The sequence below is a fragment of the Camelus bactrianus genome, chromosome 20 (genome assembly GCF_048773025.1).
Source record: "Camelus bactrianus isolate YW-2024 breed Bactrian camel chromosome 20, ASM4877302v1, whole genome shotgun sequence".
Classification (NCBI taxonomy): domain Eukaryota; kingdom Metazoa; phylum Chordata; class Mammalia; order Artiodactyla; family Camelidae; genus Camelus; species Camelus bactrianus.
In genome coordinates, this window is record NC_133558.1 from 41,086,611 (window position 1) to 41,112,596 (window position 25,986).

At 40.0% G+C, this 25,986-nt stretch overlaps 1 pseudogene; it reads right to left on the minus strand.

Annotated features, from left to right (window-relative positions):
- LOC141574142 (centrosomal protein of 162 kDa-like) overlaps positions 1-25,986 on the minus strand; it is a 123,616-nt pseudogene that overhangs the window by 93,460 nt on the left and 4,170 nt on the right.

The window sequence follows — 25,986 nt, forward strand, 5'->3', positions numbered from 1 at the left end:
GATAAAAACTCTCGCCAAAGTGGGTATAGAGGGAACATATCTCAACATAATAAAAGCTATATATGACAAACCTACAGCCAGCATAGTACTCAACGGTGAAAAACTCAAAAGCTTCCCACTAAAATCTGGGACAATACAAGGATGCCCACTATCACCAGTCCTATTCAACATAGTCCTGGAAGTCCTAGCCACAGCAGTCAGGCAAGAGAAAGAAATAAAAGGGATCCAAATTGGAAAAGAAGAGGTAAAAGTGTCATTATATGCTGATGCCATGTTACTATATATAGAAAACCCTAAAAGGTCCACACAAAAGCTTCTAGAGCTGATTGAAGAATTCAGCAAGGTAGCAGGTTACAAAATTAACGTTCAAAAATCAGTTGCATTTCTTTACACTAACAATAAATCAACAGAAGAAGAAAGTAAAGAAACAATCCCCTTTAAAATAGCACCAAAAGTAATAAAATATCTGGGAATAAATCTAACCAAGGAGGTGAAAGAATTATACACAGAAAACTATAAACCATTGATGAAGGAAATTAAAGAAGACTTTAAAAAATGGAAATATATTCCATGCTCTTGGATTGGAAGAATCAGTATTGTTAAAATGGTCACACTGCCCAAGGCAATCTACAGATTTAATGCAATCCCTATCCAATTACCCAGGACATATTTCACAGAACTAGAAAAAATCATAATAAAATTCATATGGAACCATCAAAGACCTAGAATTGCCAAAGCATTACTGAAGAGAAAGAAAGAGGCTGGAGAAATAACTCTCCCAGACTTCAGACAATACTATAGAGCTACAGTCATCAAGACAGCATGGTATTGGTACCAAAACAGACATATAGACCAATGAAACAGAATAGGGAGCCCAGAAATGAACCCACAAAATTTTGGTCAACTCATCTTTGACAAAGGAGGCAAGAATATACATTGGAATAAAGACAGTCTCTTCAGCAAATGGTGTTGGGAAAACTGGACAGCAGCATGTAAAACAATGAAGCTAGAACACTCCCTTACACCATATACAATAATCAACTCAAAATGGATTAAAGACTTAAACATAAGACAAGATACAATAAACATCCTAGAGGAAAACATAGGCAAAACATTATCTGACATACATTTAAAACATTTTCTCCTAGAAGAAATAAAACAAGAATAAACAAATGGGACCTAATGAAACTTACAAGCTCTGCACAGCAAAGGAAACCAGAAATAAAACAAGAAGAAAACCTACGGAATGGGAGAAAATTTTTGCAAGTGAAACCAACAAAGGCTTGATCTCCAAAATATATAAGCAGCTCATACGACTCAATAAGAAAAAAATAAACAACCCAATCCATAAATGGGCAGTAGACCTAAACAAGCAATTCTCTAAGGAAGACATACAAATGATCAAAAACAGATGAAAAAATGCTTAATATCGCTAATTATCAGAGAAATGCAAATCAAAACTACAATGAGGTATCACCTCACACCAGTCAGAATGGCCATCATTCAAAAATCCACAAGTGACAAATGCTGGAGAGGCTGTGGAGAAAGGGGAACCCTCCTACACTGCTGGTAGGAATGCAGTTTGGTGCAGCCACTATGGAAAACAGTGTGGAGATTCCTCAAAAGTCTAGGAATAGACTTACCGTACGACCCAGGAATACCTCTCTTGGGCATATATCCAGAAGGAACCCTACTTCAAAAAGACACCCACACCCCAATGTTCATAGCAGCACTATTTACAATATATTACTATTTCCAAGACATGGAAACAGCCTAAATGTCCATCAACAGATGACTGGTTAAAAAGTTGTGGTGTATTTATACAATGGAATACTACTCAGCCATAAAAACTGACAACATAATGCCATTTGCAGCAACATGGATGCTCCTGGAGAATGTCATTCTAAGTGAAGTAAGCCAGAAAGAGAAAGAAAAATACCATATGAGATCACTCATATGTGGAATCTAAAAAACAAAAACAAAAACAAACAAACAAACAAAAACAAAACATAAATAAAGGACAGAAATATACTCACAGACAGAGAATACAGACTTGTGGTTACCAGGGGGGTGGAGGGTGGGAAGGGATAGACTGGGATTTCAAAATTGTAGAATAGACTACACTGTATAGCACAGGGAAATATACACAAAATGTTATGATAACTCACAGAGAAAAAAATGTGACAATGAGTGTGTATATGTCCATGAATAACTGAAAAATTGTGCTGAACACTGGAATTTGACACAACATTGTAAAATGATTATAAATCAATAAAAAATGTTAAAAAAAAATTTCCACCCAAAAAAAAAAAAAAAAAAAAGAAAGAAAGAAAAAGAAAAGCCATGAGAAAAAAAGTGAGTTAAAGGATAGAATTTCTAGAAAATTCCCTTTCTCCCTTCGGTCTTCACATTTGCCTCACTTCATGTATGTGTGACTTTGCCTTGACTCATCCCACTAGTCATGAAATTCAAAAAGCAAGAGATACACTCTTGAAAAGAAGTCAGCAAAGAGAAAATAAAAAACAAACAAAAAAACTTGATGTTTTTGTGTATTCCAAAGTGTTTTTCCTCTTATAAAATTTTTTCTGCATTTTTTTCTAGTTGCCGACAAATAACTTTTAGGGAAATAAATGTGAGCAGACTTGGTCAAGTGACTGGGATGAAGCGAAGGCTTCGCCATTTGTGAGAATTACATTAGAATAGAATCGCTCCAGGGAAAGGTTATCTGTGTTGCCTGCTTATTTATGAAATGACATTTAAATAAAAGCACTGGTTCGCTTTTTATTGATCCCTCTAAGTTAAAAGGCATCTCAAAGAGAAGTGTGGCATGAGTAACGAATCATGGGCTGCTTGTGCAGATGGAAAACCTCACAGGCTCTGTGTGTGGAGATCCATGGTGACTGCAAGCTATTTGAGGAAATTTGTATCCTGGGGCTTCTCATCACACTGTCTTGCAAAAAGTCAACACATCGATGCGTAGACATTTTCACAGTCTCTAAAAAACAAGTTTCTGAAGTAGTTGCCTAGATATACAGTGAGGTTTTGCATATACCTTGCTAACCTATAGGCTGAGATTAATGAGAATGGGTGTTGGTGTGGCTCAGGGATAAAGAGGGAGGGGGAACTAACAATTTAGGGCAACTTTTTTGAAATTCTAAGCCACCTAATGTTGAAACTTAGTATTTTCTTTGCCTGGGGATGATGCTGGTCTTGGTTCCCCAGTTTTATTGCAAATTATCATGATGGGAATACATGGGTCCTCCAGAATGAAAACTCGAATTCATTCTCTGAGAGATATGTCTGAAAAGCTATGTCATCTGGAACTGCTCAAACTCCATAATTTTGGAGGGTCTCCCACCCCACCACTTCAGTAAGTACTAATTTCAGACTTTAAATCTGACCTATTCAATTGAAACTTTTCTCTCTCTAGGCTCTATTTCCTTATACAACCTGTACTCAAACTTCCTTATCTCTTGTCTTGACCTAAAACGAATAGACTGCTAGTTATTTCTCTAGCAAAAATGGATTTATTTGGGATCAGCTGAGGATTGCAGTTTGGGGTCTTCAACTGTGATGGGCCACATGCAAGTCTCCCCGTGACAATGTAAGAAGAGTACTTATAGTGAGGAAAAGGAAGTAGGGAGGGCGGTTGTAAACAAAGTGTCCATGGCTTTCCATTGGCTGAGTCCTTTCCAGGAAAGAAGAGTTTTCCTCTTCCTCTTGGGTTCTGCTATTATTGCAGAACATGAGAGATATTTAGGGTCTCTCAACCCTATTTAACTGAGATTTCTGTTTATTACTATTTTTTACATTTCTCCCTTTTGATCAAAACTTTCTCTGAAAGCATCTGTGATCGAGAATCAGGTTTACTTAGTTTTAGTGTCTTTTTGTCCCTCAGTGTCAGGAATGAACTTTCCTGGGTGTAGCGTCCCACACTGGAGGGGAAGTTCACAGATTGGAAACATACTGAGGTCACATCTGAGTAACAAGAAAGGGTAGGAGGGAGAGCTCTCAGGAACTTTTTATCTAAAGTCCATATATTATCACGATTATAGACATTGGAGATCATTCGATGGCTTATGTGAGTTTGGTGGCACAAAGATTGATTAGGTCTGTGCCTGGTGGGCCCTTTCTAGAGAGGGGTTGAAGAGAGTACTTCTGGAGGTGTCATTTCCAATAGACAAAACCTCCAGTTTGTGAGGTGTGATACTTAAGGTCGTTGTGTCCTGAGAGCACCCTGTGAAAAATTGCTCTATCAAAACATGGTTATTTTTATCAGAAGCAATTAAGCCTTTGCAATATTAAGGTATTTCTCCTTTCATCAGCTGTGGTTAAAAAGAGGCAGGAGCCAGGCACATTGAGTGTCCTCTGAATATCTTTAAGGGTGAGAATTTATAAGTTCCAAAAGGGGTGGAGCTAAGCTTTAGAGGGACCAACAGCAAAGCTTTTGGCCTAGACAAATTTTGCTAATTGAGTATTAATAATGCCATTAGTGTGTTTCACTAAACGAGAGGGTTGAGGGTGATAAGCACAGTGAAAGTGCGCTTACCAGCCAAACAGTGCAGACTGGTCAGAGTACCTAACCAGTAAAGTGCGTTCCTCAGTCACTGGGACATTTGAGAGGAATTTCTCAGCTGGAGATAATATTTTCCAAAAGAACTTTAGCCACAGAAGAGGCAGTCTCCCGTCTGCAAGGGAAGGCTTCAGTCCAGTGGGAAAACATACAGACCATGGCCAAAATGTATTTATATTCATGAGATAAAGGAAGTTGCATGAAATCCATTTGCCAGACTTTGAATGATCCATTAGGCAGTATAATGTCTGTGAGCCACACAAACGGGCTTCTCTGGGTTGTAGTTTGGGTAAATGGGACAAGTGAAGGAAGTATTTCTGTAGTCTTGCTAATGTTTCCCACCAATATTGATTCATTAAGGCTATCATTTTGTCAGGAGACCAATTTAATGCATGTAGAGTGGTGAGGAGTGAGAATTTTAGAGTCTCCAGTAAGACTGGGGTGTCATTTGAAGAAAACCTTTCTCTTTTTTATTAAACCAACAAGTGTTAAATTTCCAATCCTGTTCTTCCTTTTCTGACGCCCATTGGTGGGGTTCTCTATCCAGGTTTTCTAAGTTATTTTGGGGGGCAAGTTGAGTTCCCTTAGTTCCAGAAAGTCGAGTTTACAATGTCCTGGAATATTAATAATAGCTAAAGTGGCAGGTAAAAGTATTGCATCGAATAATTCCTGAACATAGAGGCCCATTTAAATTTTTATTACCATTGGAAGTAAGTAAGCCATGTTGCTTTCATGACATTACAAAGTCACTGGCTACTCTGAAAGCATGTGCTTTCAGTGTAAATATTCACAGTTTCATCCTTGGCTAAAGGACAGTTTTATTTAAGAGCATATAATTCAGCCTGTTGGGCTGAAGTAGCCACAGGTAAGGATGCTGTCCGAACAACATCAGAAGGACCTGCAGTAGTGTCCCCAGCACTATATTCGCCTGTGTCACCTTTTGAATAAAAGCCATCAGTGAACACTTAGAAGTCAATGTTACCCAGTGGAATTTCCTATGGATTATCACGAGGAGCCAGGAGGTGATCCATCAGCATTAAGCTGCCGTGAGGGACTTTGTCAGTGATGGAGGGCAGAAGAGTAGCAGGATTAAGGTTAACACAAAATAAAAGGGCTATGTGAGGAGCAGTTAACAAAAGGACTTCATAGGAGGCAGGGAAGCTGATGGAGAAACGCTGAGTGTGATGAGAATTCACAGGGACTCCTGCTGTACGAGGTGCAAAAATGGTCAAAGGGGACCCTGCAACCATTTTCTTAGTGGCCTTAATGAAAAGGCGGTGGTCATAATGGCTCTAACGTAAAGGCCTCCAGGCCACATGGTTCAGTTTCTGTCTATAACACCCTAGGGGTCAGTGATAAAACCCCCGTATTTGGGGGATGAGTACACCAAGGACATTCCCTTTCCTTTCCTATACAAAAAGGAAAAAGGGATCTGATCACTGGAATGCCCAAGTTCAGGTAGGCTCATCAAACTCTCTTTTAAGGTCTTGAAGACTATATTTTTATCCAGTTCTTCAAATAAATACAGATCGGGGTTGCTACCATTGAGTAAAACATAGCAAAGTTTTGTCCAGGAGAGAGAAATCTGGGATGTAATTTCAGTAATTACCAACTAGAATGAGAAAACCTTGCAGCTGGCACCTAATTTTGGATTTTGAGAATCCTAGGACTGCGAAATCTATCTGGGTCTAGGGGTAGCCCTTGTTCTGATACCAGATGCCCTAAACATTGAACCTGGATTTGTGCGAACTGCAATTTTCCTTTGACAACCTTAAGTCCCTTCGAGGCTAAAAGTTTTAGCAAGTGGATGCTGTCTCCTTGGGAGGAGGCTTGAGAAGGAGAGCAAATCATATACATATTGCAGCAAGGGAGATCTCTAGGGAATTTTATATCATCCAGATCAGCCTTCAGGATTTGTGGGGAAATAAGAAGAAATCTCAGTAAAACCCTGAGGCATTACTATCCAGTTGAATTGTTTTTTTCTTTCCAAGTGAAGACAAAAAGGTACTGGGTAGCTTCATCAACAAGAAATACACTACATAAATCAATGGCAGTAAATAATTTATTTCCAGTGGGACCGGATGTTAGTAACATATGAGGGTTAGAAGCAACAAAATGTTGAGGGATAACAATGTTGTTTATTGCTCAGAGGTCCTGGACAAAGCTCCTAGGTTTTCTTATTTTCAAACGGGAGTGTTCCAAAGGCTAGTATAAGGAATAATGAGGTCTTAAGCCTTGTAATCATCTATTATGGGCTTTATGCCTTGGAGGGCTTCTATACTTAAAGGGTATTGATTAATTCTGGGAAGAGATTTGGAAGAATCTGTTTGAATTTAGATGGGAGATGCACTGTGAATATTGACAGTATCAATTGGAGATTTTGCACTTAAAGAGTGTGGTAGCTGATTTAATAGAGACAAATGATCAGTGTTCCCAGAATCAGCTGTAGTATCATCAAAGATAGAATAAATAAAAGATGTCAAAGGGCCATTTAATCCACCTGGTTGTCTGCTTTGATAATTACTGTCAAGTTCTAGAATCATTTCCTCCTTTGGGAGAAATTCAGGCATGATACTTGTCTAAGAAGTCTCAGCCTAATAAATGGATAGAAGGAGGAACAAAGGAGACACAGATGTGCATCTCTCAAAGGACCTAAATGAAAAGAAACAGGTTCAGAGTCAGGAACCTCTTGAGGTTCATTAGAGATTACACTATTTGAGCTGTTTTAGCACTCTGAGGCACTGCTGCTTTACAGTAGTGGGGCTGGGCACCGTGAGTGTGGCTCCAGTGCAAATTAGGACTGGGAGATTCATCTCTAACCTGGAGGAATGTTTCTCTGAGTTGATTAAGAGGGAGGATTGGGAAGAGACCCTGTAGTTACTTGAAGCTCGGTCACTGAGAATTGGGAGGATACTGGAAAGGCTGGTTAGAGGGATGAAGGTTTCTGAAGTGCTTAAATTTATAACAATCTCTTTTCCAGCATCCTAGGTCTTTGCATAGTAGCAGAAACTAGAGGGGTTTTGGTTTCCTTTAGGAGCCTTCATATGCTGGAGTTAAGTCAAGAATTTTGGTGGTTTTCCTTTGAGATGACTTCATCTGGAGTGTGAGGGAGCTGGTTTGTCAGATTAACTTAATCTGGAGTGGACATAGTTTCCCTCCTCATCCTGGTCCTTTTTGCTTGAAGGAAAAGGTCTTGGTTCAGTCCTTTAATAAACATAGATTTAAAAGCTACTTGGGTGGAATCAACATCCAAAGGAAGACCAGAATTTTCTTAGATGACTGGATAAAGAAGTTGTAGCATATTTATACAATGGAATAGTACTCAGCCATAAAAAAGAATAAATAATACCATTTGCAGCAGCATGGATGGGTCTGGAGATTGTCATGCTAAGTGAAGTAAGCCAAAAAGAGAAAGAAAAATACCAAATGATATCACTTATATGTGGAATCTTAAAAAAAAAAAAAGGCACAAATGAACTTATTTACAAAACAGAAACAGACTCACAGACATAGAAAACAAACTTATGGTTATCGGGCCAGGGGGTGGTGGGGGGAGGATAAATTGGGAGTTCAAGATTTGCAGATACTAACATATAAAACAGGTAAATGACAAATCCATACTGCATGGCACAGGGAACTATATTCAATACCTTGTATTAACTTATGGTGAAAAACAATATGAAAATGAATATAGGCATGTTCATGCATGACTGAAGCATTGTGCTGTACACCAGAAATTGACACAACATTGTAAACTGACTAGACTTCAATAATATATATATATATATATATATATATATATATATATATATATATATATATATACAAAAAAAATCTGAAGTCCATTGGAATAATAATGAACAGGTTTGTAGGATTTTTATGTGTAAGCAGGAATTTCATTCCAATTAACAGACTTTAGAAAAGCCCTAGGAACTGCTGGATGAGCTTGCCTAGCAATTGTCTGAGTCTGATCACATAACAAGTCAGCACGCTGTTCTCCCACTTGTAATTCTAGCGACCTTTCAGGATTTTCCTAATTAGCAGCTTTCACCCAATGCTGGGCCTGGCCTTCACCAACAAGCATATGAACTAGCTGAGGTAAGTCAGAGAATCTAGGCTGATAAGTTTGAAAGACTATATTAAATTCCTCAGCAAATCTGTGAGGATTTGCAATTACTTTGGGAAAATATTTGACTATGGCTTCAAGTTCCTCTTTAGTCCAGGGAATATAAGATATTAAGGGTTTTGCCTCTGATCCTCAGAAGGCTTAATTTTAAAGGAAGAATTTCTGACAAGTTCAGAGGAAAAAGAAATGGAGAGCATTTCAGAGAAAAAGGGAACTTTGGTGAGGGAATTACACTGGGGGAACTGAGGATTTAGGGGAGGAGTGGGCAATGTAGAAGGAAAGGAGGAAGATGACACCCCAGGTGGAACATGAGACAAAGAAGCCAAAGAAAAGGACCCTGAGGAGCCAGGAGCCATTTTATCTTTAATTGTTTGCCTCAGTTCATCTTAAAAGTTCCCCATAGTGACCACTGATATTCTAACCTGTCTTTGTCGTTCCATTTAGTTAGAAGTGCACATAAGGAGGCACCTTGGTTTTTAAAGATAAAATTGGCCAGAGTCCCTGCAGGGACACAAACTAAGAACGTATTTAGCTAACCGTGATCCCATTTCTCAGAGAGTATTCTACAGAATAGAAGAATACTTTTTGAAAAGCTTAAACAGCTCAAATAACTAAATTCAAACAGCTTAAGTGGTTCAAATACCTCAAACAGCTTGTGACTCAAACAGTTCAAATAGAATACAGGCTTAATATCAGCCAGTTCTAAGGGAACAGCTTGGTCCCAGTAGAGCCAGGCTGAAGGCTTCCATACCAGTTCCCACAGAACAGCCTCTATTCCAAAGTGTTGCACAATTCAGGCACAGTTTCAGTGAACCAACATCTGTTCCCAAAGGAACAGGCCAAGGTCTTCTCAAATAGTTTCACCTGAAACAATCTGATCTCAAAATCAGACCAAAGTGCCAAATGAGTACTTGTATGCAGAACAAGGCCTTAACCAGCAAGGACAAAATCTTAAAATAAATCCTGAATAAAGCCTAGAGATCTTCAAATGCAAGGAAAGTGGAGGCTGAGATCCAGGGGAAAGACATAGCTTCAAACTCCAGGGCCAGCAAGAAAAACAGTGAGAGACAATGGGCCCAATGTGGGCACCACACTTGTTCACTCACCAGCCCAGCAGTCTTTGGGGAGTCTTTTCTAGTCCTCATATACGCAACCAAAATGTTGACCTAAAACACTGCCAGTTATTTCTCCAGGGGGGAATAAAACGTGGGAGGGGGGGAGCATATTTGAGATCAGCAAAGAATTGCAATTCGGGGTCTGCAACCACTGTCAGCCATGTGCAAATTCCCGCATGGCAAGGGAAGGAGAGTGCTGTTATAGAGGGAAAAAGGAAGTTGGGAGAGCTGTAGTAAACAGAGTCCATGGCTTTTCATTGACAGAGTCCTTCTTCTTGTTGTGCTCTGCTGGCATCACAGGGTGTGACAGCTCCCCATTTTGGCCTCCTGACTATTTGATTGAGGTTTCTGTATATTAATTTTTTACACTTACTACTATACTCTTTCTTTGAGCTCACAATTTCCCTACATGAGCACACTTTGCTTAACAGCTTTTAAAATAGAAGTAAACCATTTGCCATAGATCACATTTTGCAAATATTTAACATTAACTTCTAACTTTCACTTAAATTTTATTGCCTTGTAGTCTTCTACCCCTTGAGTCCAAATCTTGAGATTTACGTCCCAGGTCAAAACTGTAAGCTTACATAGCACACCAGAGAGAAGATTTTTCAAATTCCTTTAGCTTTTCTAAGCCTTGAGAACATTGAGTTGTCTCTTCTAAGGACTTTGACCCTTCCTCCCATGCAGGCTGCATCCTGGGGCTTCTTGTCTTTTGGAAAGATGAGGACAGCAATTAAAGGAAGTAAAAGAGAAGACTGGCCCAGCCAGTCCCAGAGTACAGGTAGGAAGATGGGAGACAGAGAAAGGGAAACAGAAGTGGTAGAGATAGTCAGCCATGTGAGTTCAGTCTAAGTTCTAATCTCCCTCCTCTATTGCAATAGCCTTAAATGAAGTCTTCCTTAACTGTTTACCTTTGGTGCAATTTTTGCTTTGACAATGGAAAGAGAAAAACAAAACCAAAAATCTCCAAAATGCTAGTGTTTTTTTTTTTTTATCTATTAAATTTATCACCTCAAATTAAATCATCATATTAGAATAAAGGTTTTTATCTTTGCATTTATTTCATTTTATCCAGCAGGCAAAGCCTGGGAGTATAAACAGAATAGCTTCACATGAAATAATCAATATTTATCTGCATATCATACCATTAGAGTTCCCCTTTACCATTTATCACATTCACCCTAAATTTTCAACATTCTGCTCTGTGGCATCAGTGTCTACCAGAATATTGGAAGGTCCTAGAAGACAAGAGCCCTTCTCCTATCCTTATCCATCACAGAGCTGGGTGTAAATTAGAACATTCAAATATTTGTTTAATCCACTCATCAGTTAATATTAACGAGCAAATTTTGTGTGCCAAATAGTGTGCTAAATGCTAAGACTGAAAAAAAAATGTGGATCATGGTCCTAATTTTTAAGCATTTACAAATTAAGAAGAAAAGACATACACATGACAATGGGTAAATTACAAAATTGAGTGCACCTTTTGACTGAGTTATTTAAAAAATAAGGTATTTTGGAAGCTTAGAAAAACAACTGGAACAAGAAAGGAAAATACAGAACTTGAACTGGAACATCTTAAAATTTTGTTTTATTTTATTTTAAATTTTTTAAAAGATTCACTCAACAAATGTTTTTTTTTTTATTTTAATTTTTGCAGGGGGAGGTAATTAAGTTTACTTATTTATTTAATATTTAAATGGAGGTACTGGGGATTGAGCCCAGGACCCTGTGCATGCTAGGCAGGCATTCTACGACTAAGCTACACACACCCCACCTTTAAAATTTTGTTTTAAAAACTACTGAACTTACACAAAAGTAGAAGATACAGTAATCCCCTGCCAGTTGCTTAGCTCCAACAACTATCAATATTTTTCCTTATTGTTTCAACTATCCCCTTTTGAAATGGACCTTGAAAGATGGGCAGCATCCTTCAAATGTCACCCCATGTGATAAGACTTCTTGCTACTTCTTGGACTCTGATTTGCTTACCAAAATTTTCCTTGCTCGCTTTGCTTCAGCCAGCCTAGCCTCCTTCCTTCAGAATCATATACTGAAGTACACTTGTGCCTCAGGGCCTTTGCATTCAGCCTGGCCCCCCACACACACACACTACACAACATGCCCCCCTCTTTGTGCAGATCTCTGTTCTGATAGATTCTAGGCAGAGAGACCTTTGCCAATATTTCAAATAGCAACTTCTGTCCCCGTTAGCCTGATTTTCATTCTCCATAACATTTATCACTATCTGAATTGTGCACGCAATCTCTTCCCATTTATCATCTGCCACCCCCACTAGAATGTAAGTTTCATGAAGACTGGTACTATGTCACAGGACCTAGTATATAGCAGGTGCTTGACAGATAGCTGTTCAATGGATGAATAAAAGAATAAATGCCATTCCCTTTGCTCAAAAAACTTCCGTGGTTTCTCACTAGATAGAAGTGAGAATGGGTGGCCTTTGGGCTAAATTCAAGTGATAGAAATGTTTCATCTGAACTGCACAAAGTTTTAAAAATGTAAATCAGTTGATGGCATATAGAGATGAAGAGATTTCACACAAAATCATCTTTAAATGACTTTTTCAAGTGAGAATAAAATCATTCTTTAAATAACTTCTTTAAAACCTTGAAAGACCTTGACTGCTGGTCTCATAGCCTCATATGGCAACAATGGAGTATAAGAAGCAGTTGGCTGACCCCTCACGCAAGGCACGAGCCACCTGGTGGCCTCCACCATTCCTGTTGTCCTTTGCTGTTCACCGGTGTGCTTGCCTGACTCATGCATTTACAGTCCCTGCCAAATCCTGTGGGCACTCTAGTTCATAAATCCTACCTCTAGGGTCTCCTTACAGGAATTGCATCTGAGAATCATCTGTACTTTTCAGCTCTGCTGCTTTCACCTTGACTCCAGTTGCCCAAGTGTAAAAGAACCACCTGCCACTTCTGACAACTCAGTCACCCACAATTTTGTGTTAACCGCATGGAGTGGGCTCACGTGTTTCTACCGATCCTCAGTTCAGTCTTTCCTCCTCAATTTATATATTTCTAATTCCAAAAGGCCAGGTCCTAGGTTATTTCCTACCTACTCATTTTCTTTTGATAACTGAATAGTGGAAATAAAAGAGTAACTACGAGGTAAGAAAACAGCACACTGTTTCTATGCTAATTGGAGGTCCTGCCTTCAAACACAGCCCAGGACAGTTTCTATGAATCTTCCCAACCTCCTGTAACCTCCTCTCCCCTCCCGAATTTTGCATTAAATAATCAAATCAGTGACCTGAGATCAGCCAGATGGGAATTAACTACCAATCCAATGGCCTCTCGGGAATGGCATTTCCTCCCTGTTCACTCATGATTTTGAGATTGACACTTTAGGTGAAATCTTTTTTTATTCTCCTTTTTCCCCCATGGAGGAAAGAAATCTCATTCTTGGGATTTACAATGGAGTATAATACTTTGTCAAATTTATTTGACAAATGGTAATTCATTCCAGATGAGGAAATACTTCTAATAATTTAAGTAGAAGTCATCATCCTTTCAAGAAATTAAAGACAAAAGCAATCAGAATGACAAATGAAATCATTTCACTGGTAAAAAAAATAAATGAATAAATAAATCTAGCACATGAAACAGCAATGTCCTTTGCTCTTATAGCAAAGTCATGAGCATCTGTAATTGAAATAGGATGATTCTGTCACCAAGTAAAGGCAAGTTGTTGCAAAGACCAGAGAGGCAACCCTGGTGCTGGGTGGGGTGGGGGATCCGGTGATCTTATGCCAAATGGAATAGGTAACTGGCTGCAATGGCAAAGGAGCTCATAATTAATATAAATGGGGATATTTACAGGGTGACCAAAGAGAGACAAACATACAGAGAGAGATGGAGAGACAGAGAGAAGAAAGAACAAAGCTCTAAGAGCATGAGATTTGTTTGAACGTCTTCTGAAGGTGTGTTAATTTTCTCCCTGACTTCTGCGTAGGCATCCTAAAGACCTCTTAGGGTCTTATGAGTAAGATTTAGGATCACGTGTCTAATTAACAGAGAAAAACAAATAACAAAATTTATGACAATGAAAATACGTAAGTATAAGGGTAACCCTCTTCCCTTCCGAGATCCTGCCTGGGGAAAATAGGAGCTTCCAGCACTTAGACCCTCTCCAGGAAGTACTGGGAACATACTGGTGTGCAATTTCCTGTCCTTATCGAAGGGGCGACAGATTCACCTAGAGAAACTGGTGAGAGGTTGACACGGGTGGGTTGACATTTCTCCCCCGGGCAGGCATGCCTCAGCAATCACTGCTCACTTGTAACTCCGTCTCTTATGATCTATCTGATGCTTCTTGTCTTACAGGTCAGCAAAGCCACAGCTCTTCAACACCTCTTGTTTCCCATACAACAACCAGAGGCCCCTCCCCAGTGTTTCAGCTTTTTGTCTATTACATACACAACACTGATAGAAAATACATGTTGGTTCTATGTAGCTCCTTCTGTCTGCTATCAGTTGGTTCAGAATCCAACAGAGAGATGTCATTAATTAGACTCCCAACTCCCCAAAATGTAAAGCTAAATCTCCACTTTCTTCTGGCAAACAACTGAGAAATGTCTCCCTTCCTAAGGCCTGCTTCCAGTGTTCTAATTTCCTTTATTTCACACATGTAAAGCCACATGGGTTAAGCCTCTCATTCATTCACTCATTCAGCCTCTGTCAAACCCTGTAATAGATGTTCTTACTCTAGGGGGCTCACAGATGGGCTGCAAGGGCCCATGAATCTCTGAAATGCAGGAACATGTGCAAATTTTTCTAGAAATGGGATAAGAACTTTTCACTTATTCCCAAAGAGTTCCGTAATGTAAAAAAGGTCCCACTGAGACACCAAGACAAGCAAAGAGGCAATTTCAGTGGGAAAGAGGTTCCCATACTTTGTCTTTTTTGTCTCATTAATGTTTTCATGTGCCCTTAGGTTAAAAGAAATATCTAAGACTTCAATTTATTAAGTAGCTAGGTCTAAGTAACTTGATACAGCTGTCCCTGTGATGTCCAACAGCTCTCTGTATTTAAATTCAAAATTTAAAATACCCTGTGAATTTGCTGAAGCACCCTGGGATACCTCAATGCACACTTGGTGAAGCTCAGATACAGAGAAATAAACATGACGATAGAAGGAAACCAGAGCGTGAAAGGTCCTAGGGGAGCCTGACCTAGTCTTGAGTGCCAGGGAAGACTCCTTGGAGGATATTTGTCTAAGACAAGTGTAGACGGATGCTCAGAATTTAAGGTAAAGATGGGCTTGTGTAGGGGGCAGGTATTTCATGAGCAGGAATGTCTATGGTCCTAGAGTGGGGAGGGTTTGGTTTGACAGGAGTGACAAGCACAGAGGTGAGAGGAGAGCGTGTGATGAAGAAGAGGCTGCAGGGTGGACATGACCCAGTGAATGCAAGACCTTTTAACTGTTGAACTATTTAAACCTCATCTCTCATTCAAATTATCCTTGGCCATGGTCTACAAAGTGCAGTGACGTGATCAGACTGTAGGCTTTTAGCTAGCTCTCCCTGGCTGCAAACAGAAAACAGATTCAGGGCAGCAAAACTGGAGGCAGCAAGACTAGTTAGTTTCCAAGTACTCCAAGTAAAAGCAGTCACAAACAGCACGATGCAAAAAGGAGCTGGGGAAAAGCTGAGTACTAGCTCTTCCTCCTCTCTGCCTTTAAACAATTCTATCTGCCAACAAAGACAGTAAAAATTCCCTGGGTGGAGCCTCACCTTTGCAGTAGACCAAGGCCAAGGACTTCATGCATTATCACCAGTTCTTACAACAATTTCATAAAACAATATTATTGCCCCCATTTTACTGATTAGGAAATAAAAACAAAGAGTTTTTGGAACTATTCCATCACACATCTAGAAAGTGGTGGAACAGGATTTAAACAGCATTTGATTCCAAAGCTGTCCCCATTCTAATACACTGCAGTGTCTCTGAAAAATTCTCCTTATATATTGATTGAATTCCACTGGAATGTAAGATAAATTAAGACAAGATTTTAGTCTGCTTTGGTCACAACTGGGGCCCAGAATAGTGCCTGGCACATAGTTGGCACTTAGTAAATATGAGGTAAGTAAGTGAGTGTTTTTGATTCTTCCTTGTGAACTGAGCTCAACGTAGAAAGCGTGGGGGGTTTTCAGCCAGTCCTTACTCCTGATTTAGATCCTCTTCCAGCTTTTCCTCTCTTGCCTGAAGACACATTATTTACCATCCTACCCAAGAAACAGACTTCTAACAGCTCCCACCCAAGGATGCAGACACTTTGACTTCTCGTAACAGAGAAGAACAAACCAGACTCCATAATGGATCTATTCCTTTAGCTTTGACCCTTGTGTTCTGTTGCCTGTACTGAGTCAGGCTGGTTCTGCACCTTTTGTAAAAGAATATTGCCTATAGCCTGAAATATACAACAGCCCAGTCTTAAGGCTCTGCCTCTCAGGCTTGACCTTTAAAGGTATAACACTCTTCATTCATATAGAGATAAAAAGTTGCACAACAGAGACATTTGTCTTATTGGAGGTTCATAGGAACAGTGTGACCAGACCTACATGGACAGCTGCAAGAACAAAGAATCATCACGTCTCCTCCGGGGTCTGGCCAGCACCAGAAGTTTGCAACAACCTGCCACATCCCTTCTCCTTTTTAGTACAGAAGAAGCCTGAATCCTAACTTGGGTAAGAGGGTTCTTTGGGACACTAGTTCACCATTTTTTCAGTCTGCTGGCTTTCTGAATAAAGTTGTTATTCCTTGCCCCAACAACCCATCTCTCGATTTACTGGCCTGTTGTGACGCAAGTAGCACAAGCTGGGCCTTGGTAGCAGTCTGATGTCAGGACTCTCCCTGGACTCACCAGTCTATTATTATCATAATTTTTATTCAGATTTTTCTTTATTATCTCTGGATTAGATAGTGTTTGTTGCATATAAAATGAATATATTAGAATAGGTCAAGATTTGCCAAAAATCACTTATAATACTATAGACAAATCCTTCCCATAATTTCATACTAGTGTCTCTAATGCCAAAAAGCTAAGGAGGTCTGCTGCTTCTGGTGTGGAACACTCAGTCTGGAAGTGAGCCAAGCCAGTCACCAAGGGCCAGAAGTAGAGAGATGGACACATGATCTTTGGGACCATGTCACTGGCAACCCTGGACATTTTTGGGCACTGCTTCCCACAGGCATCAAAAGGCTCCGGTCCCACCAGGCTGGTGACTGGGGAAATGCAGTCATAAAGGGCAGAGTAGGACACACTTAAGGCATCTGTATTAGTCAGGGTTCTCCAAGGAAACAGAATAGATTTATAGAAAGATTTTATTAGAAAGAGATTTCTAGTATATAGAAAGAGATTTATTATAAGGAATTGGCTCAAGTGATTATGGACGCTGAGAAGTCCCACATATAGTGTGCTATCTGCAAGCTGGAGACCCAGGTCATCCAGTGGTGTAGTTCTAGTGCAAGTCCAAAGGCCTGAGAACCAGGACAGTGAAGTCCCAGTCGAAGGGCAAGAGATGACAATCTCAGCTCAGCAGTCAGGCCGAGAGAGTGAATTCCTGCTTCTTCCACCTTTATGCCCTCTATTCAGGCCCACAATGGACTGGATGATGGGCACCAACCCTGGGGAGAGCAGTCTGCTCTAGTCAGTCTACTAATTCAAATGCTAACCTCATCAGGGAACATCTCATAGACACACCCAAAAATGGTGTTTAATATCTGGGCAGCCCATAATCTAGTCAAACTGAGTCATAAAATTTATCATCACAGCATCTCTTTAGAGGGAAAGCTCCACTTAATCAAGGACAGTTTATCTGCACCCAAGCATCCTGGAATAAGCTTAGTCCTTGCTTGATTTTAATTTACTTTAGGGCTCAACCCCAGGATCTGCCTCCAGAGTCTTAAGGCCAATTATCATTGTGTTCCTATCCCAAGTGTCACATGCTTGTTAGCAAGGGTGATAAATAATAGTTCAGTTTGCACCCCAGAGGCACTATCCTAAATATGACAGGGATGCTGCACTAGCTTTGCACAAAGATCTCACCAGTGTGCCAGCATCCATGCCTGAGCAGACCAGGTAGAACCTGGAAGGAGGAGAGTAAGGCCAGTCTCTGGAGGGCAAGGTCTTTCCACAAGTCATTAACCCGTAGACCAGTATAACCTAGCTCTTCCAGGCCAAGATCTTATACTTGTGCTAAATACAGACACAGACACAGACACAGACACACACACACACACACACACACACACAGGTCAAGCTTTAGCTTTCAGAAGGAACATAGTAATACAAATTCTATAATAAAGGAAAAATTAGAATTAATTCATCAAAGTGTGTGTATGTGTATATATAAAGTCACACATACACACATTACTCCACTACTAAAATAGTTATCTAAATATGCACTCGCTGATTCTTCCAGCCTTCCTAAATCAACAGAGTAGGGCTTGGTTCTGTGAATAGTAATAGTATCTTATTTACCCTTATCTCATTTAATGATTTACACTAATTTTAGAGCTTTATTACTGCCAATTTCATATTCCTTTCCTTACCATAATATCATTTGGTAGCCTATTAGCATATTAGGTAATTCTATTTATTTTAGGGGAACGGTGTACCAGGTCAACTTGTCTGTATCCTTATCCTGCTTGTGCAGAGAATCATGTTACTAGCTTTGAATCTAAATTGCCTACTCTTTTTTAAAAACCATTAGCTTGACTCTTCCAGTTCATTGGAACAGTAATTATGAGTATTCAATAGAGTAAAAAAAATTTACTGTGTTTTGGGAAGTTACTTTTTGACTTGGATCCCAGGAGATGAGAGTCTGAGATAGGGTATAGTTCAGGACTTCAGGGAATGTGCCCATAAGTAAAAAATGTAGAGGTCCCATAGCACAACCTCCTCATTAAAAACTCAGTTTCCAAGAGGGTAATAAGTTCACACAGCTGGTTATTAGATATCTGGGACTAAAGTCACCCCCCAGCCGAAGCTAAGTATTAAAAATATTTAAAAACTGGTGAGGAACTGGCAGTGACAAAGAGCCACAGATGACTGGTACCCACGTGTGTCATCTGGGTATCATCCACACCCCGATGGATGCTTTCTGTATCTCGGAACCACTCGTCCGTTCCCATGCCCCCGCCAGGAGGCACCTTAGAGCTACAGCAGCAGATTTGAGTTGCTCACTATTGTTGATTCCTATGGACCCAAAGAAATTTAACCATGACCAGTTTTTCCTGGATGCTAAGAGGGTAACTTAAGAGATTATGGCCTTAACCTAAATTACCTGAATCAATTGCTTTGAGGTAATTTTTTTTCCCATAGTTAGACTGTCCTTTGTGCAGTCCCAGTTCCCTATGCTAAACTAAGACCTTCTTTATTTGGCCCAATTCTTCCTTATTACCATCTCCCACATCATTTTACAAATGAAAAATCCAAGGCACAAAAATCCTAATGGGTTAATGGCACCCCTACAACAGAACCCAGATATCAGGCCTCCAACTTATTCTTTTCAGCGCTCACATCATTCTAAAGCTGTTTGATAAAATATTATTTGATTTAGCAGAAAGAACTAAAGTGAACAGCTTGAGACACTCTCTTTTTTCTTTTCAGTGTTCCACTTCCATTTTCATACACTCTCCCCCAAAGAAGTTTTTCTTTGGAAAAGAAAAAGTTAATACCCATGTCAAGTGCCCATTTAGAAGAACTTTGCTCCCCCAGCTCTGCTGGGCTAATGAATGGTAATTGCTGTCACCCACAGACCAGCAGCTTTAGTGCCAGTGAGCCATTAGGCTGATGCTTCCCCCAGCAGGACAACTTCCTTCTCTCAAGGGTTTCCTCAGGGAACCTAGAGTGGCACTTGCAAAGCAAATAATTAAGAGCAATAAATAGCAAAATTCCCTGGAGAAATATAAATTATTCATAATAATAACTGTGCAGGCTGGCTGGAGGAGGGCTGTTTTTCTTATGTGCAAGAATTTTCTGAATTTGCTCAAATATGTTTACAATCGTGGGTTTAAAAGACTGTTATTCCCCCAAACCAAATGGAGTCACTCTTTAATAATTTCTTAAAAGATCAAAGTATCAAATTTGACGTTGGTTTGATTGCTTGCTTTATTTCATAGCATTGGTTCTCAAAATAGTTGTATTTTACAACACTCCCCAGATCCTGCATCACTGTTGGTCATTCTTTGGGCTCAGCCAACCCTGTGCAGGGTGGGAAGAGTCGTGTGGTTCAGAGGAATGAAGTAAATGGCACAACTCAGAGATCTAGATTCTAACAATTACTAGTTGGATGCCCTTTAGTAAGTCAACCGCTGACCTCGAGTTCCATCATTTATGATTCTGGATGTGATCCACCCTATATCACAGGGCATTGCGAGACTTGAAGGAGACGATATGTGTCAAAGTGTTTTTAAAAGAAAAAAATACTAAACACCTAGTCAAATAAATTGTATCATTATTTCTCCTGCTTAGGCCCATGGTGTTCTACAGATGCCACCAACTCACTTTCAGAACTCAATTGTTCTCATCTTTGACATCCTCTGGAGAAATCTTCTCAGTGATTCCTGGTAGTTTAAGAGTCTCTGAAGAGTTTCATATCCATACATCTTACCCTTTCCTCTTGATGGGCTGGTGGCCTGGATTTGGATGCAGGTTTGGGAGACTTGAGAGGACAGTCAGCAAGCATAAGGGTGACTTCCCAATTACTGTGGGTATAAACTGTACAACTGAAACTTCAGAATACGTCTTTCTGTGGGGGAGGGTAGCGCTCAGTGGTAGAGCGCATGCTTAGCATGCACGAGGTCCTGGGTTCAATCCCCAGTACTGCCATTATAAACAAACAAACAAACAAACAAACAAATCTAATTACCTCCCCCCACCAAAAAAAAAGGCCTGGAAAAAAATTAAAGTTTTTAAAAAGTCCTCAGTAAATCCTGGGGGCAGGCTCCCTCCAGTAATCAGCCTAGTCTGTGCTTGAAATGTTGCTCTTCTCCCTCTGTTACATTGATTGGGGTTTATATTAGCTTTTCTGATCCAGTTACCATGCAAAACAAGTCCTCTTTTACAAATAGTTCCTTTAAGAGTAGTTGGACTTGAGTACATCCTATTCCCTTTACACACATCGCATCTGACCTTCCAGCTCTCAAAGTCTTCCAATCTCTAACATCTGTGTTTCACTTGAGGTTCTCTCTTTCTCTTCTTGTTTATCAGCTTTTTAAAATTTGATTTCATTTTTCCTTCCATTACTTTTGTTATATTAGTAGGACCGAATAGGACTCTTTCTACTTGAAGAATGATTTTCAGATTGCTCTGACTCCTCCTTGACTTGCTAGGCAGATCTGCTCCTTGGGAACAGAGAATACCTGGAAAATACCCTTTTCATCATCTTCTTAACTTCTGGGTCCACAATTATAACTTTATTAATTCATGCATATCTATTGGAAAATATGGCATTTTTTTTACTTGACAACTGTGCACTTCATTTTTTTAATATACATATATATACTGTTCATTGTTTCTAAGAACCATTTAGAGCTTTAGCTTTTTAAACTTACATAGTTATCAAAGGAATAAAGCCAACCATAAAATAAGAATCAACAGGATGCTGTAATCCAATCATAAAGGACAGTCAAATGTGCTTACACATATTCAAGAAATCAATCATCTAAGTTATAAATAATGACTTACTTTGTTTGTTTGTGTTTTTGTTTTTGATTTTTTTTTAGATTCCACGTATAAGCAATATCATATGGCATTTTTCTTTCTCTTTCTGACTTACTTCACTTAGAATGATGATCTCCAGGTCCATCCATATTGCTGCAAATGGCATTATTTTATTCTTTTTATGGCTGAGTAGTATTTCATTGTATAAATATACCACAACTTCATCCAGTCATCTGTCAGTGGACGTTTAGGTTGCTTCCATGTCTTGCCTATTGTATATAGTGCTGCTATGAACACTGGGGTGCATGTATCTTTTTGAATTAGAGTTCCCTCCAGATGTATGCCCAGGAGTGGGATTGCTGAATCATATGGTAAGTATATTTTTAGTTTTTTAAGGAACCTCCATACTGCCCTCCATAATGGTTGCACCAATTTACATTCCTACGAACAGTTATAGGAGGGTTCCTTTTTCTCCACACCCTTTCCAGCATTTATCATTTGTAGACTTTTTAATGATGGTCATTCTGATAGGTGTGAGGTGATGTCTCATTGTAGTTTAGATTTGCATCAAATATGGCATATTTTTATCATAATAAAAACTTCCAAATCCTTTTCATTATTTGATTAATAAAATCTACCGCACTTCTATGGTTGGACTCAGAGCTTGGCTCCATGAAAACCAAAGCTAAGGATAGAAATCATCTCATTAAGAAATCCAGAGTCAATTTTAAATAATATGGTAGGGAATAACCCAAGCTTATGAATAAGCCACATTAACCCAAACTTAACCTAGAGCCGCCTTTGTCTTCTCTTGGTCTACAATGCAAAATGGAATTTGGGCTGCCTACCTAGACCTGGCAGGTAAACCTGAAATCTTGAGCCCCATATATGCTCTCTAAGGTATGCAGAACTTAATGCCATGAAAGTTAAAGCTCCTGCCTGTTGACCTGGCTGAAAAATACTGTTGCTGCAGCAAATGTTGTTTGTTTAACCAACATCTGAAAGATCGAATCCCATCCCAGCCTTCACATAATATCAAAACAAACTGAAGCAGCCTATACTTTAAAACCTGAACTCACTTGCCCTGGCCAGGCAAGTTAAAAGTCCAACTCACCAACCCCCAATGCTGTACACAGTTGTGAAAACCAGCAGCATCGCACAATGCAGATGCCTGCAGCTGCCAAACTCAGTGTGACAGAAACATGGCCTGACCCACTCCACAGTCTCAGTCTTTGTGAGTGTTACTTTTCTCCCCAAATTCCACTCTTTGTTTATTTCTCAAGATCCTCAGCCTGTGTACCAGATGTTGGGATCTGTCCCCCATCTCCCTACAAAGGTTGAGCCTGCCCTTGAAATTTAGACAGCTTGGAGGAGCAGAGCAGATTGTGTCATTTCTGCGGTTGGACACTCAGCAACAAGCCAGGGGAGAGGATAAGAGGGGGCCACACTCAGATTCTCAAATTCTCAAATCAGGAAAGTCAATTCTCTTGCCCTGAGTAGGGCAGAGTAAGGGATGTTAAGGGAAATAGCTCTTTTCCTGGAAACTAAAAGTGGTAAATACTCCTCTACCTTTCACTATGAATTAACACAAGACCCAACCTGAACTATTTAGTGATTTTTTTCCCCTGGCACAGAGGAAGCAGAGAGTTGATTTCATATAAGATTTTGACATTCCTAGGAACCACGAATCCAGGGAGAGGTTGTTTTTAACTGCCATATTTTGGTTATGAAAGCACTGTGATACAAAATTAAATACAAGTTGATGGCTGTATTACCATTAGAATAGGGTGATGCTCCAGGGTAACTTAACAATAGCAAAATCGTTTGAAATTTGGGATGCTGTGAAATGAATTGCAATTACGATTATTTCCACTGTTTTTTAAGACACTTGAAATAATGAAAGTTTGATTGGAATAATGTGATAAATATAATAATTTAAAGATGATACAATATTGAACTTGAAAATTATTTTATATTAGTAAGTCAGTGAGATAATAGATTAGAATGGATGGGGGTCTGCATTTACAAGAGAGTTCATGATGGAAAATTACTGCCAAAGATTTTAAATAGGATTGTTATTCTAAGCATACTTCCTCATAGAAAGTCTTTGGTAGGTACCAAACTTCCCGAGAACTACAAAACACAACTTGACATAGATCCCTGGCCAAAAAACATCAATTGATAATCTCAAGAGATTCTATCAAAGCTAAGATATAAAACATCAACATAGACCGCAGAGCTTTAAGAAAGCCACTCTTGAGATCCACATTGACAGAACTGACATGAACATCCCATCAAAACCACAAGAATCCCTCATTCTCTTCTTGCTAAGTCTGGTCGATCAGGTAAGTTCTCCAGCCACTGCTAACTCTGGTGAATCACAACCAAACATGTACCTGTCTGTAGTTGGTGATGAGACTTTGTGACAATTCTATTAAAAATAGGAACTTCACATCACATTGCAAACACATTAAATTATTTAATTTGACAGAATGTCTTCTTGACAGGCAGCTGTCACTGATTTTTGAGCTATACTTCTGGAGAACTTATCAGAACAATACAAGGAAAAAAATACTTATCTGGGCCTCACATTTTCTCAAGCGGAGGCTTTCTTACTAGATAGAATAGAAACATCCTTGGATTTGTGTGTGTGTGTGTGAAACATCTCTGTAATTAAAAAGCTTTGAGAAGTTGAAATAGGGGAGGGTATAGCTTAGTGGTAAAGTGTGTGCGTAGCATGCAGAAGGTCCTGGGGTTCAATCCACAGTACCTCCATTTAAAAAAAATAAAAATTAAAAAATTTTAAAAGGAAGTATGTGTCAGTCACAAGAAAGAGGTGTCATGTACTGCAGGGGCGCCAGGACGCAGTTCCCAGTGTTAAGTTCTGTAGCTGTGGGCTGCCCTGGTTTAAGTGCAGATTGGGGTTAACCCAATGCAGTTTTGATGCAGAAAAACAGATGTGGGGCATGAGGAGGGCTGTGTCCCAGGCTTTGGTTGAGCCCCTGGGACGAGCCCCGCCAAGTGTGGGTCCTTGGCTTCGCGCAGGAAAGAATTCAAGAGCGAGCCACAGTTGAGTAAAGGTAGATTTATTCAGAGAGATACATTGAAAGGCAAGAGAATCGCCACAAGGTGGGGGGGGTTGGGTGCTCAGATTAAAAATAGGTACACACTCCACAGACAGAGTGCGGGCCGTCTCTGCATGGAGAGAGAGAGGCTGCTACGAGGTGCCGTGTTGCTAATATTTATGGGCTCAGTGGCTTCATATGCTAATAAGTGGAAGGACCAGCCTAACTAGCCTAGGGAAGGGGCTGGGATTCCCAGGAAGTGGGCCATTTTCTGCTCTTTGACCCTTTGTGGCTAGACTTGGGGCTGCCATGGTGCCTGTGGGCGTGTTATTTACCATCTTAATATATTACAATGAGAGCATAATGAAGCTCCAGATCTACTAGAAGTTAAATCTCTCCTCATCTTGAGCCTCAAGGCCTAATGGGGGTTGAATCTTTCACCATTTTGATGTTAACTGCTGTAGCATTCCTTGAATGGCTGTGCCCTGACCCCTTCCTGTCTCAGTTTTTCCAAAAGAAGATAATTTTCCAAGCCCTGTGTATACCTCGCCTGTTCCCTGGTTATTTAATCTTACAGAAAACCCACTAAGAATGCACTTAGAGAGATAAAGGAAGGAAACCAAAACTCTCCTTTTGGTATTTACCGAAATATATATACACATTGGTATTTTCTCAGCTTATATTCTATAAAGTCAGGCTGTATTCTTCCTTCAGTGAACAGAAGCAGCAAACCCCCATGCCCTGCCCTGTGTCCTGCTCTCCAGGTCATCAGTCCATCCAGCAAAAGACTTTCCTCTTTTCAAATAAAAACAAATATAAGAGCTTAAAACTTTGAGGAGCTTGGGGGATGGGTCAAAATGGAAACTGTGTGTAGGGAGAAAATGTTATCACTTGATAACAGCCTTCCTTTCTATTCATTTAATATAGCCCACATTTGCATATCAGAAGACTCTCTTAAAGCAGTCTGTTTAAAAATAATGTCAAATTGAGTCGAGTATACTATAAAATAAAGAAAAAAAGAGAAAGAAAAAAACATCCCTTCACTGTTTTCCTTGCTCTAGAGTATCTCCCTCCCATCCACCTTTTTATTTGGGGGCAAATCAAGCATCTACTTTACTGGGTCTTCAGCAGCGGTGAGCTGACAGTGAAGGTTTGCTTCTGCCTGGCGAGCCTCACCGGGAGTGACAGGAGCCTGTCAGTCTGCGCATCTCTCCCGACCTGCCCTCTACTCCCAGGCTGAGCCGTCCTCTCCCCCTGCTCCCACTCCCTGGGCTCCCAGCTTTGGCTGCCAGGCCCTGAGGAGTGCACGCAGCTCTGGGGCTCTTCAGGCCCCATGAGGAGCTCAGACTCAACATCCAGGTAATCCCCAGTCCTGCAGATCTCTAAGAGTAGCTACAAAATGGACCA